Here is a 15,523-nt window from a genome sequence, read left to right on the forward strand (position 1 = left end):
AGCCCCCTACTTCCTGCCTCTGGCAACCGCCAGTCTGTTGTCTGTATTTATGAGGTTTTTTTGTGGGGGGGGGTTGTTTTGATTTTTTTTTTTAAGATGCCACTTGTAAGTGAGATCATAGGGTTTTGTTTTTCTCTGCCTAAAATTTTATTTAACACAATGACTTCAAGGTCTACCAATGGTGTTGCAAATAGCAAGATTTCCTTCTTTCTTATTGAATATTCCCTTGCATATATATACAGCACTATCTTTATCCATTTATCTATTGATGGACACTTAGATTGCTTCCATGCCTTGGCTATTGTAAATAATGTTGCATTGAACATGGGGGTGCATATGTCTTCTCGAGTTAGTGTTTTTGTTTCCTTCAGATAGATACCCAGAAGTGAAATTTTTGGATCATATGGTAGTTCCAGATTTTTTTGAGGAATCTTCATACTGTTTTCTATAGTAGGTGCACCAATTTACATTCCCACCAACGGTGCACAAGCGTTTCCTTTCTCCACATCCTCACCAACACTAGTTATTTCTTATAATTTTGATAAGAGCCATTCTAACAGGTGTGAAGTGATATCTCATTGTCCTTTTGATGTCATTTCCCAGATGATTAATGATTCCGAGCACCTTTTCATATACCTGTTGGCCATCTGCATGTCTCCTTTGGAAAAATGTCTATTCAGATCTTCTGCCCATTTTTTAATCGGCTAGTATGCATTTTTGCTACTGAGTTGTATGAGTTCTTTACATATTTTGGATATTAACCCTTTATCAGATATATGATTTGCAAATATTTTGTTCCATTCAGTAGGTCCATTCTTATTTTGTTGATAGTTTCCTTTGCTGTGCAGAAGCTTTTTCATTTGATGTAGTCCCACTGGTTTATTTTTGCTTTTGTTGCCTTTGATTTTAGTGTCAAATCAAAAAAAAAAAAAAAAAATCATCACCAAAACTAAAATCAAGGAACTTCCTGCCTATGTTTTATTCTAGGAATTTTATGATTCCAGGTCTTATGTTTAAGATTTGAGTTAATTTTTTAATATAGTGTTGGCCTCCATTCTAGTTTAGTTGACCTAAACCTTAGCTATGAGATCATCAGTGATCTGACCAGGCAGAGGAATTTCTTAAGAATTTTAAGTGTGGTGACCATATAAGTTCTTGTTTAAACTGGTTACTTGTGAGAGTGAAAGGGGGTGCTATTAATAATTAAGTTTGGACAATAGGTACTAGCTAAGGCTGTCCCAAGCAAACCAAGATATATGGTCATCCTAGAGTTAGCATATAATTCTCCTTGGTTCTCTAACATTTCTGTGTGTCTTGTGAGTATAGCCACTGCCAGCCTTTTGTTTATGACTATTTTTTTCAAGAATGTTAGTATAGCAAACAGATTTGGTAGAGAGAATGTCTCTCTCTGGAGTAGAAGGAAAAGATTGGGGGTTTTTAAGCTCAAGGTTCCTCTCCTTTAACACAACCTATTTGTACAGGTGTCTCCTAGCCCTTGTGTCCCCTGTGGGAACTGGGGCTTGGAGAACTGGCACAAGAATATGATGCTCTGGCTCTGGCTATTCTGTGGTTAATAAACTGACTTTTGTTTCTGAGCCAAGAGTTTTGTCTTTTGCCAGCAACAATGAAACTGTGGCAGGCTGATTTGTTAGTCTGCAAATAGGGTGAGCTGTCAAGCCCTTCACATTTCTTGCTACCTAGTAAAATTATAAATCACATTCAAATGTAAAGTTTGTACTACTACTACTATTGTTACTATTAATTCAGGTGAAATTTCATTCTTCCAATTTAAGTATTTCTCTTCAAAGAGAAAAGGTGAAAAGCAAAAGCAAAGATAGGCATTATTAGATTTGGCATCATTTATACCAAGATAGACTCAATCTTACCTCAGCACTCAGGTTAAATATATAACTATTATAATTAATAAATTATTAAAAATAAATAACTTTATCTTAATGCATGATTTAACTACTTAATTCTATTGTAAATTTATTTCTTAAAACTATATAGCATATTTTGATCTGAAAGTATATGTGGACAGAAAGTTTTCTTCTAGAATAAAGATCTAGATTTTCAAGGAGATATAGCTTTTTTTTTGGTGTCATGATGAAGTTGGATTTATTATTATTTCTACAACAGTTTCATTGAGATATCATTCACATGCCATACAATTTACCCATTTAAAATGGTTCAATGGATTTTTAGTCTAAGAAGCATGTAATTTGATGTAACAAGAAGCATGTAGTAAAACATGCCAAATTCCAAATTTCTTTCTTCTGTCGTAGCTTAGCTCAAGTACTTTTTTTTTCTTGAACTTTCCTTCACCTTTTTAAGTATTCTAGAAGTGAGGCACCCTTACAAGTCATAGAATTTTAAGGTGGCAGACAATTGCAAAGAGATATACAATGCACACTAATGATAACATTTAGCACTTAGACAGTGCTTTAGGAACATTAACCAATTAATTTGCACAGTATCCCCTGTGAAACAGTAAGTAGCATTATCTCCACTTTCACAATGAGAAAATGTAAGACAGAAGAAGCTCATTGACTTTATTGAGATATTAAAGCTAATGATATCTTAATACAAATTAAAACTCTCCTGTATTCAAACTTCTGAAACAGGCTCCATTTGTGATAGAAGTTTTTTTTTTTTTTTAACTTTTTTTTAATTGAGTTATAGTCATTTTACAATGTTGTGTCAAATTCCAGTGTAGAGCACAATTTTTCAGTTATACATGAACATACATATGTTCATTGTCATATTTTTTTTCGCTGTGAGCTACAAGATCTTGTATACATTTCCCTGTGCTGTACAGTATAATCCTGTTTATCTATTCTGCATATGCCTGTCAGAATCTACAAATTTTGAAATCCCAGTCTGAAAAATATGGAACTCTTCACAAATTTGTGTGTCATCCTTGTGCAGGGGCCATGCTAATCTTCTCTGTATCGTTCCAGTTTTAGTACATGTGCTCCCAAAGTAAGCACTGTGATAGAAGTTTATTTGCTGGCCTTGGAAAAGGTATATATCTTAGGCTATATGTCTTGCAATATGTTCATATTATGTATTTATTTTGCAAAGCATGTTGTTGAAATTCCTTTATCCAAAAAATAGAAGTCTTTTTTATTAGCCAAATGTTTTGAATTAAATGATCTCTCACAGCAATCACAAGGAGATTATTGTCCTCAGAAGTGGAACTGTAACAAATGACTTCAGTTATAATAAGATGAGACAGGGATCAAATATTAATTTGTATTAGTATAAGGATCAGTAGTTAATGTTACTGTTTTAATCTTGTAACAAAGTCTCACATTCAGAAATATTGGAACTTTCCATATCAAAATGATGCACAGCCCATTTATTATCAGTTTAATTTCTAAATAAATACTTCATAAATTATCTATTTTAGAATGGTGATGAATTGTATTAAACTATTTCTCTCTCTCTCTGCTTATCTGATTCTTCTTGCATCCATGGGAGAGATGGCTTGTTGGAACAAGATATGAAATTGTGACTAGAACAAGGTCAAAAGACTTTTTTGGGAATTGAGCCCTTGACCTCAGCTCTTTACATGTATAAACCGAGCTCATTAGCCACAGTGCCTATTGCAGTATGATACAACCTGGCAGTTGCTCTTCAATAAGTCAACTGTGTTACTGGTTTAACAAATATTTATTGACTGCTTGCTATGTGGAACTTGCTAAACACTGGATGTAAGAGGTTAAAGAGACACACTTCTTGTCCTTGAAAGAAATAGATAATCTACAGCTAGCAAGTAATTTCTAGGTCCCCTAGTTGTGAATCAAAATATACAATTTCATATATTAACCACATTTTTGTTCAAAAAGGTTTCAGTGCATGTCCATAGACAAAATAGTCAAATCGTTCTCTAGGAGTGAGCTACTTTGTCAGCTTGTCGCTGTTTCTCCAATTGGTGAACCGTAACGTGTATGCCAAAGAAATGGTGCATTTTGACAGAATAGGAGCTGGTCTAGCTTCAGTGCATTTTGTTTCCTCTTAAAATAGCATCACTAGCAGCTCTTATCCTTGACCTGATTTGGGTACTTGATAAGGCATTTGGGTCAGTTAGATGTGAGTGGACAAATTCAATGAAAAAGCAAGTTCATAAAACTAACTTGAGAAAGAGCAATGGCATCATCAAATAAAGCAGTTTTCTCATTCAAGTGCTCTAAAAGGAAGATTTAAGTTTGGAGTAAATTCAAAGCTTAGATTTATTTTTTCTTTGGTAAAAACTGTTCTCTAAGTAAATTAAAGCAGCATAGATATTACTAGAAAGAGAATGGGAATTACAACCTTCAGTAAGAGATAAGTCTTTAAAAAGTACATGAAAAGTACCTGAAAATGAGGAGCCAATAGTTCGAATTTTATATTTAAGGTAACATAAAATCACTTTCATTCAAAATATGACTTTATGGAATGAGATTTCTGACCATAAGAAAGTAGACACTTTCTTTTTTTTTTTCTTTTCTCTTCTTCCTCTCCTTAAAAACATATTTTGCCCAGTATGGAAACATTTAGTAGCCCGAACTGCATTTGAAAAATTTGTTAACCTTGGTATTTGATGATGACCTAGACAAGCGCTTAAACTTGCCAAACACATGAGCAAAGATGATTCTTTCAAACAAAACAACTTTATTTAAGAAGGATAAGTTTCAGAAATAAAGTAAAAGGTAGCCTTGGATTCTCTAATACTTGAAAGCTAACACTGGTATTTATGACTCCCTTTTAGAGCCAGAAGACAGGTCTTCACAATCTGCATAACACGACATAGTTGAGTAATAAAAAGGAGAGCAGTGATCTTTTGTATTCACTGGTTCAACTTACTGAGGTTATTTTTGAGTCCTGGCAGAAGAAATCTGATTAATTTTTCTCTTTGTTGTTTAAGAAGCTGCTTTAAATACCACATAGCCTAATTTAATTAGTTTGTTTTTTTTTAAACAGATGACCAATCCCAGAGCCTATATATAATAATGAAGTAATGTGATCTAAGCACACAGTATTAATAGCTTGCATTTATATAACTTTTTAACTACTATTCAAAGTTTCTTTTTCTTTTCAAATTAATATGTACTTATTGTACAGTATTTGGAAAATACAAAATGATATAAAGAAGGAAAAAATATTTATCATCTATCTTCTTACTCCCAAATAACCAGTATTACTATTTTGGTGTACTTCCTTCTGATCAGTTTTTTTGTGAGTAGATGTTCTTTTTCACATACTTGTCAAATTAGATGTACGATTTGGTACTCATTTTTTTACTTTTAACACTACATATTATTAATTCTACAGATTAAATATTTCTCATGTTTGTTATTACATCATCTTTTGAAATAGTTTTTATGATTTAAAAATTGTGTATAATGTTTTATTAAGTGAAATGTAATTTACTTAGCTGTTCTCCTTTGTTGGATGTTTAAATTATTTCATATTTTTTACTATTAAAGATAATATTTGAACAATGTTTTAAAAATTATTCCATGCTTACAGTTTTTCCTTAGAGTTGATAACTAGAAGTATAATTAGTGAATAAGAAAAAATAAAAAAAAATTAGGGCTCTTGATAAAATATTGTCAAATTGCTTTCCAAAGATGTGTAGTACTTTAAAAAAAAATACTTTCATTAGATTTATTATCTAATCTAATGGCATGGCAAACTCCAGTTAGACAGGACAGATATCGCTATGCCCATTTACTAAATGAGGAAACTGAAGTACATAAAGCGTGAATGTCTTACCCAGGCTCACTCACTTGACCATTAACAGATTTGAACTAGGCACTGTGAGAAATACAAAATGAATAAATTCAAAGTTGAGTTGAAGAGATAGTTATAGACAGTAATAACTATAAAACAAAGTGATGGGGAGAAGCTGCAGAAGAGATCAGGAGGCCCATGGCTGCATGCCCAGAGGGTGCTCAGAGTTCTTCCAGGCAGGGCCATGGGAAAATACCCTGTGGTGGGGGTTGTGGGTGCGGAGGTGGAGGCTGAGGTGCCTGAGTGGCTGTGCAAGGCTGGAAAGGGCTTTCAGGAGGCGTGTTGTGGAGACAGGGAGGTGGAGGGGTGAGGCAGGGTGTTCCAGACAGAGCAAGCGAATGGATGTGGGGAGACTTAAGAGGTGATATTTGAAGAATAAATTTTAGCTAAGTAAAAATTATTTTTGTGTTAAAAAATGCTTATCCTCTTCTTAGGCTCTATTATTAGAAAGATTTTGCTAAAAAAAATTATTTATCCTATCCTAATTTGTTGGCTTTTAGTCAAGCACAAAGCATTAGTTTGTAATCGTACTTTTCTTTAAAAAGAAACATCCCAGGACTTTTTTCATGTGTATTGATTAACCCCTAAGCATGGTTCTAAAATACTGAGCTCATCTGGGGTACCGGGTGACCAAACTCACATGTTTTGAACCACTTAAAGACTTTTCTAGAGGCAACTGAAAGGCAATCACTAGTAATGTGTGTGCTCACGGCAGCTCATGGCCTAACAAGTGTTGTCAGGCAGCAGTGCACTTCAACTGTTCATTTTGCTGAAGGCAGATAATTTATGCTACATCCCACAGCACAGATCAAGTACATAAAACTAGAGAGGAATGTTAATGGAAAATGTTGCAAATTCTTAAAGTGACAGAGTTTTTAATATTGAATTGATTTAATCAGGTTGCAGTATTATCAGATTATGAGAAAATTTGAGTGAAATGTAGATAATGATAAATGAAAGAATTTTGTTAAAGTAAATAAATACCACATGTGATTTAAAACAGGGCAGCATCTGGCACATTGTAGGTATTCAGAAATGTTTAGTGACTGAATAAGTGAACGGGTGTATTTCTATTTTCTGATGTGCTTAATATACATTTAAAAATTTTGCTGCTACTGAATTTTACTGAACTGGTGAACTTTTAAAATATGTAGAATGAATTATTGTAAGGCTGATAAACCTTTAATCAAATGTGTTTTGTCTCATTTTTGATAGAAATTATGAGACACTTGCCTTAATTGCCTTTTTGACTATAACTTAATTATAAAATAATAATACATAACTACAAGCAGAATATTAATCATAGCTCTCAGAGAAAATTCAAACTTTTCAATTACTCAGATAAATTTTCTGCCTAGTTTAGTTAGAGCCAGATCATACGGTGGACCAATCTAAAAGTATTCTGATACCCTGGGTAAATTACTTCCTCCTGGGAAAAGATGCTAGATAAATTGTCTTAAAAGAGAAAATTCGTTCTGATTAGAGTAAGAAATGATTCCCAATAGACAATAAATTTTGGTTTCTCTACACAGAGAGGAGGTCTTTAACTTTAATAAACGGCCCTCTGATTCTCCTTTTACAGTGAGGGAAACAATAATACCTGTCAGTTAGTAAGCCCTTTTCATGTGTCAGGGACTGTACTGAGAACCGTATATGGACATGCACTGTCCGTTTTATCCCCACTCCAACATGATGGGGTAGATATTATTATCATCCTCATTTTATTTACTATCATCCACAAATGTGGAACAGAGCATAAAGCTTATGTGACTTGTCCAGGGTCACAGAGCTGGTGATAGGTGGAGCTGCAACCCATACTCAGCTCAGATACTAGGTATTTAGTCACTGGGATTTGCTACCTTTCTATACAGATGTTCAACTTGTTATCTTAAGTAGCTCATAAAACAGAAACATTTGAAACTTTTCTACATTACCAGTGAGTATGCAAAGTCTGTTCTTACGTTTGATGCTACAGGAAAATTTTCACTTTATCTTTCACTCTAACTTCCTATTCTCTAAGCCTTAGGAACCAAGGTTAGCTAGTAAACTTGCCTTTTGAAACAATACTGTATTAGCCAGTATTTATTGGCTGCTTATGATGTGCCAGGTACTTTCTTATTGCTTTATAAGCATTATCTTGTTTAATCATTGCAGCATCCTGAGGAAGGTACCATTATTAGCTCCCATTTTATAGATCAGAAAACTGAAGCTTAGCAAAATTAAGCAACCTTGCTATAGAAGTTAAGCAACTCAAAATCACATAGGTTAAGTACATAAGCAGAGGAATTGGGATTTGAACCCAAGTGGTTTGACTGACAATCAGCTTACTTAACTGCCTCGCTCTACTGCCTTCCTAAATCATAAGCAGTGGGCCTGTCTCCTAGCAGGTTCAGACACCACTTCCCCTCCCCTGGGAAGTATGTCTCCTGCTGACATTCCGAGTTCAAGTGAGAAGCCTGCAAGAGTCAGACTCCCATAGAACATCACTCTGAGCTCTATCAGGCCTCCACATGTTGGGATGTTCTGTATAGATTTTTTGTTTTCTCATAGTTAGAACACTGACAGCCTTCACAATTCCCCTGAGGGAGGACAAACTTTTTTCTGACATGTGAGCCTCTCTCTGATTGCAGATGGAGGGTGTGGATTGCATCTGTCTTGGGATAGCTTCTCTCTCTCTCTCTCACTTATCAGCTGAAAATGCCCCAAGCACTTGCTGGTTTCTTTCGTTCTCCCACTATTTCCCACAGGTTTGTTTTTTTTTTTATTTTTATTTTTTTTAGGTAAAACAGATCTTTCAGTTTCATGTTGCACGAGCTGTCTGGTTTGCTCCCCTTCACCTCCTACCACCAACTGGAGCAAATGGAAAGGAATACATTTGCTAGAATGGCACTGACCCATGCTGCCTATCCCTATTGGCTCAGTAGGTACGCTCCACAGGGGAGACAGTGTGAGCTTTTGTAATCTTGCTACTCTCCCTGGGAGGTCTTTTAAGGGCTGGGGACCTAGGGATGTTTTTCTATCAGACCTTTTTTTTTTCTTCACCTAGATTTAATCTTGCATTCCACTGCTAAGTCAGATAACAACAATAACTAATATCTGCTATGGAACTTTACAGTTTCTAAACTTCTTTCGTATTTCGTTTCTTATTTAACCCCTAAAAGCACCTGGTGGTATTGTGTGCACACTGGGGAAGAGAAAATTGGCTTAGCGAGGTTAAGTTGTTTGCCGGATATCACAAAGCCCAAGATCTTTTACCCTGTCCTTTCTACTGTATGGTGTTATAGTAGCTTTTAAGTAGCACGATCACCTTGAGAGATGCTTTAAACCATGGAAACTCTTTGAAGCGGAGAGCATTTTGGAATGTGGAGGTCAGCACAGTGCTCAGGCCCTAGCAGGTGTTCAATAAATTGTGGAACTGAGCTAGTCAGACATCGTCACTAACTTGTAATGTGCACTTTAGCCTCAGGCAACCCTTTTAACCTCCTTTGCTCTTTATTCTTTATCTGCCCTGATGGTCTCAGAGGATTGTTGTGAGGATCAAATGAGATGACATAGTTTTACAGAGTGATACAGAAATGTAAGCAATTAACTGTATGCCACTGTTTTAAATCTGATTTTCCCTGGTAAACACCGTACTTTGTTTCCTTTATGAATATCTTTCTTTGGGATGATCTTGCTCAGAAATCTATGGGAGTAGTTTAGTGACTACTTGCATCCTTTTATTAAAAAGAGAAAAGGAAGGAAAACAGAGAAAAAAAGAACAAGGGTTCATGGAAAGGGCAAGTAATAGGGCAGGGAAGCAGCACTTTTAAAAAAAGATAAACAGAAAAACAGTTGAAGAGCAGGTAAAATAGCAAACATTTACAGTTCTTACTGTGAGCCAGGCACTGTTCTATGTGCCTTTTGTGTATTAATCCTCACAGTGAACTTTTGAGGAGGATGCTGTTCTTATCCCCACTGTCCAGGTGAGGAAACAAGGCACCATGCAGTAAATAACGTGCGCAGACCATACAGTCACAAGTGGTGGAGTTGGCATTGGGGCTTGTCCGCTTTACTCCAGGGCTCAGGCCTCTTCACTTCGCGCCTGCCTTTGGAATCAGAGGTGTGAAAGGCAGTGCGTGGAATGCCGTCTAGAAAACTGAAGACATTGCTGAAGGAGAGAGCGTTCGATACTACTATAATGTAATTCCTCTTCAAAATGCTTTTTGCTCACCTTTAAAACATAGATGCAAATCAATAAAGCCATAGGACTAGTAGATAATTTTGAAGGTCTTTTAGCCTGTCCTTCAACCAGAACCAATCTTAGCTCCTTTCACTGATGCTTTTCTAAATGTTATTTTTCTATTTCCTGGATATTCTCTTCAACAAACTATTGTTCTAGTAGCCTGACTAAGAATGAGGCTCTCTTGGTATTTTCTTTCTTTCTGTCAGTCTCCTTAACACTGAATAAAGCTACTATTTCTTTCTTTTTGACTTAAGATTTTGAATAGGCAATAATAGTCATATAGTTCAAAAATCAAGTGTAAGGTGTACCATGAAAATTGCTCTTCCCACTCTCCTTTCATCACACCTAGTCCCCACACACACCCAAACCCAGTAACCAATGTTTTGTTTTTGATGTATCTTTTCAGAGTTTCTTTATGAATATAGAAGCAATTATGAATGTTTTTTGCTTCTTTAATGCAAAATACGTTACTATTCTGTCTTCCTTTTTAAAATTTAATTTATCTTGGAAGTCTGTCCATATTGGTACTTAGAGAACATACTCATTTTCTTTCTTCTTCTTTTTTTAACGATGCATAGTATTTCATTTTACAGAGTGCCATAATTTATTTAACCAGTCCACTATTGATGGATATTTGAGTTGTTTCAGTCTTTTCAAAGATGCCATTTTAAATGCGTTGGTGAGGGGGTGTGAGAGGCAAATATAAAGCTAGGACAAGGAGTAAAGTCTAGAAAATCTCCAGATAAGAAATTGTGACATGGGAGGCAAGAATAAAAAAGTTCTGGCTCTGCATTGTGATGGAGCACATCTGGAGTGCTAGAGGCTTGCATATTGACTACACCTGTCCTAGTTGGAGAACGAAGGAAAACAATTTATTCTTGTAAAGCTTCAATACACCCGAGCTTGGTTCGCTGCAAAGTCTCAGGATGAGGACAGATTGACAGCTGGTGTATGAGCTGCCCAAAGGTAAACTCCTGTAATAAAGAAATTGATAGCGTGATAGATAGAGGTGAGATAAGGACTATTATCCACAGGTAAAGTTCTTTCAACAGGCTGCTACCAGTTCTCATATATAACTAGCAATAGAAAAAAAAATTAGTTCAACAGCCCTATTCTTAAACCTTTAAGTAAGCTCTGACACCTTATCAAAGAGTAAGAGGGAGGATTTATCTTTGTACCTTGGACACATGTCAAATAAAAAAAACCAGAAAGGGGTAAAGTATTTAAAATAGAAATGGCGTATCTTAAACATGTAGTATTTAGAAGTTTATTAAATGCTTGATTTGATGAAAAGATCAAGAAACAATTTAGTCTTAGACTTTCTAAGGTTAATAATCATATATGTGGGAGTTTATGTCTTAGTTTTGATATGGATCCATGGTTTACCTCTGTTAATAAATAAAGTATAGCTTGTAAGCTGATTTCACCAATTATCACTGTACTTAAAAAAATCGAATATACCTGAAAATGTAAATGTATAGTTTATATCAGTGTTACACAAATGCTGCTTTATGGACTGACAGTAAATGGAAGATACTTTTAACTCATTATCATTGCAAATAATTTCCTGATTTGCATGTTTAGGGAAGAAAACTTAATATTACTACTGATATTCAGATGTAAACTCGAAGATTGTCTGTCTGTCTTTTCTTTCTTTCTTTCTTTCTTTCTTTCTTTCTTTCTTTCTTTCTTTCTTTCTTTCTTTCTTTCTTTCATTTTAGGTTTATTCTTTTTTGTTTTTATAGAGTCAGATGAAAGGAGAGAAATGTCAGGGAAATAATAGTTTCAGATTTGTAAATATTGGGCCTGAGTGAAGATGATAAGGCAGATACAAAAAGGAGGTTAAGTGTGACCAAAGCATGCAATCAGTTTTCTCTAACCTTGATTATGGAAGCCTCTTCAAAAGGTCCATCCTATGGATAATTATTGGAAATAGGTTCTTTAACATTTGGAGTTAATGAAATTGTAAGGAGTTTATTAGGACTCACTCTGTATTTTTTGTTACTTTGGGAATGTTTTCTGAGCTTAACTGAGAACTCTAAGTAACTGTGAAATCCAAGTGACTGGAAGAAAAGCAAATTGACTAACTTGTTTTCTCCTCTATGAAATTGAGAAGGTACAAAAATATTATTTACCAAAGCAAACTTTTCTTTTCAAAATTTGAATAATAAGCTTGGAAATAAAAAAATTCAAATCAATTTAATAATTTTGTAGCTTTTGAGAAAAATGTTTTTGAAGATTTAAGGGTGACAATTTCAGAAATATAACCAAATATCTTATTTATTCTTTGACCTAAAGATTCTGAATCCATGATGGAATAAATCAAGTCATGTCTTCCTAAGAAGTCCACTTGGACACTGATTTATTACCCTCCTCCACAGCTAACAGCCTAGATTTTCTGAAAGTGTAAACCAGGAATATAAGGATCACTTTGGGTCTTTAGTTATGGTTATTGTATTGTAGTCATATTAAAAAATAAAGTCATTTTCTTTTAGAGATACAAAATTAAAGTATTAATTGATAAAATGTTATGATAGCTGGGATTATCTTCAGAATGAATTAGTGATGAAGGATGAGTGGATGGGATGTAGATGAAATAAGACTGGTCTCTGTTGATCATTTATTGAAGTTGGGAGAGAAGTATGTGAGTAATCTCATACTATTCTCGAAATTTGTGTGGTTTAAAATGTCCATTGCAAACAGTTCAAACAAGAATCTCTTGTGGTCTTGATTCCTGAGTTCCACCCTAGATTTCCTGAGTCAGTGTCTTACAGATGAAACTTAGAAAATGACATTTTATGTAGTCACTTGTGCTCACTGAAGTTTGAGGACTGCTAGTAAAAGGTTTCCTTTGCACCTGATTCAATGTATTCATGTCATCTGTGCATGCATTTCATATTTTCCACACATTAGCCTATTTCAATTCATAGACTGTAATAGCAAATTAGTTATTGAATTTGTGTAAGTCAAACTTTAAAATTTAGTTTCAAAGGATTCATAAAGTGATAGAAAATAAAACAAAGCCCACATCTGCTTCTAACTGAAATATTCAGGCAAATAGATTAGCTTTCTTTCACCTTCAACTGAGAATGGATTATTTTTGTGAATGTCTTTTTTTTTATTGAAGTATAGGTAATGTATAATATTATATATATTACTGGTATACAATATAGTGATTCATATGATTTTTAAAGATTATACTCCATTTATAGTTATTAGAAAATATTTGCTATATTCCCCATGTTGTACAATATATCCTTGTAGCTTATTTTATACTTAGTAGTTTGTACCTCTTAATCCCCTACCCCTATATTATCTTTTTCCCTTTCCTCTCCCCGCTGGTAACCACTAGTTTGTTCTCTATGCCTCTGAATTGGCTTCTTCCTTTTTGTTTTGCTCACTAATTTGTTGTATTTTTTACATTCCACATATAAGTAGTATGATACAGTGTTTGTCTTTCTCTGTGTGACTTATTTCACTTAGCATAATGCCCTCCAAGTCCATCCATGTTGCTGCTACTGGCAAAATTTCATTCTTTTTAATGACTGAATAGTATTCCATTGTGTGTGTGTGTGTGTGTGTGTGTGTGTGTGTGTGTGTGTGTGTGGTGTATACTACCTCTTCTTTATCCATTTATCTGTTGATGGACACTTAGGTTGCTTCCATATCTTGGCAATTGTAAATAGTGCTTCAATGAACATTGGGGTGCAGGTATCTTTTCAAATTAGTGTTTTTGTTTTATATATTTTTCAGATATATACCCAGGAGATGAATTGCTGGGTCATATGGAAGTTCTAGTTTTAGTTTTTTGAGAAACCTCCATACTGTTTTCCACAGTGGCTGCACCAGTGTACAGTCCCAGCAACAATGTATGAGGGTTCCCTTTTCTCCACACCCTCAACAACATCTGTTATTTGTGTTCTTTTTGATGTTTGTGTTCTTTGTTCTTTAGCCATTCTGACAGGTATGAGGTGATATCTCACTGTAGTTTTGATTTTCATTTCCCTGATGATTAGTGATGTTGAGCATTTTTCCACATGTCTGTTGGCCATCTGCATGTCTGAAGAGACATTTTTCCAGAGAGGATGTGCTTGGCTTTTTAAATATTTATTAATTTACCTAAATTAAATTATATCTCATGACCCAATTTTTTTCCAATAGTTTTTGTGAAAAATTTCAAACATACAAAAGACTCAAAAAAATACTATACCCATACACTTGGGTTCTACAATTAAAACAAGGTGTTCTAAAAGTTTTTGTGCAGTTTTTTTTATTTTACTGAGTTATAGTCAGTTTACAATGTTGTGTCAATTTTAGTGCAGTTTTAAATTTTAATAATTTCAGAGTATAAATGCTATAAACATAAAAATACTTAAACATTTTGATTTTATATGTATTCAATCTTATAAATTAATAATATTTTAATTTTGGTTTTTTGTGTTGCATCTTCAGAGGGATTGAAAGAAAAAATTAAAATTAAAAGTTTATTAGCTAAAATTTACAAAACTAAATAAGTCTAAAAATGGAATAATTAAACTTTCAAGTAACAAAAATTTGTAACATTAGATTATTAAAGCTTAAAACTGCAATAAGAACACTATCAACAGAGTGAAAACGCCAACACATAGAATGGGAGAAAATATTTGCAAATTATATGTGTGACTAGAATTTATGAAGAACTTCTACAACTCAACAACAGCAGCAAAAAACATGATTAAAAAATGAGTAAAGGACTTGAATAGGTATTTCTCCAAAGAAGATATATAAATGGCCACGAAGCACATGAAGAGATGCTCATGCTCAACATCATTAATCATTAGGGAAATGCAAATCAAAACCAGAATAAGGTACATCTTTACACCTACTAGGATGACTTTTTTTTTTAAAAGAAAAAACATAACAAGTGTTGATGAGGTTGTGGAGAAATTAAAACCCTTGTGCACTGCTGGTGGAAATGTAAAATGGTGCAGCTGCTATGAAAAACAGAGTTGTATTTCCAAAAAAAAAATTAAATGTAGAATTACTGCTTGATCCAGCAATTCTACTTCTGGGTATATACTCAAGAGTGAAAGCACAGACTTAAACGGCTATTTGTACCCCCATGTTCATAGCAGTTATTCACAATAGCCAAAACCAACCCAAGTGTTCATTGACAGATGAATGGATAAACAAAGTGTGGTGTATCCTTAGATATACAAAAGCTTTTAAGTTTAATTAGGTCCCATTTGTTTATTTTTGCTTTTATTTCCATTACTCTAGGAGCTGGTTTGAAAAAAAAAATATTGCTGCAGTATATGTCAAAGAGTGTTCTGCCTATGTTTTCCTCTAGGAGTTTTAGAGTATCTGGTCTTACATTTAGGTCTTTAATCCATTTTGATTTTATTTTTGTATATGGTATTAGAGAATGGTCTAATTTCATTCTTTTACATGTAGCTGTCCAGTTTTCCCAGCACCATTTATTGAAGAGACTATGTTTTCTTCATGTATATTCTTGCCTTCTTTGTTGGAGATTAATTGATC

The 15,523-nt window shown here is 34.3% G+C and overlaps 1 long non-coding RNA gene and 1 other non-coding gene across 2 annotated transcripts in view; one reads left to right on the forward strand and one right to left on the reverse strand.

Moving 5' to 3' along the window:
* LOC135321746 (uncharacterized) overlaps positions 1 to 15,523 on the forward strand; it is a 98,520-nt gene that overhangs the window by 31,049 nt on the left and 51,948 nt on the right. The gene's annotated exons all lie outside the window — the stretch shown is intronic.
* On the reverse strand, positions 2,884 to 2,990 carry LOC116154149 (U6 spliceosomal RNA). Its single transcript, XR_004138034.1, has one exon. It is a non-coding gene; the product is annotated as a U6 spliceosomal RNA (small nuclear RNA).

This window comes from Camelus dromedarius, chromosome 7, assembly GCF_036321535.1.
Source record: "Camelus dromedarius isolate mCamDro1 chromosome 7, mCamDro1.pat, whole genome shotgun sequence".
Lineage (NCBI taxonomy): Eukaryota > Metazoa > Chordata > Mammalia > Artiodactyla > Camelidae > Camelus > Camelus dromedarius.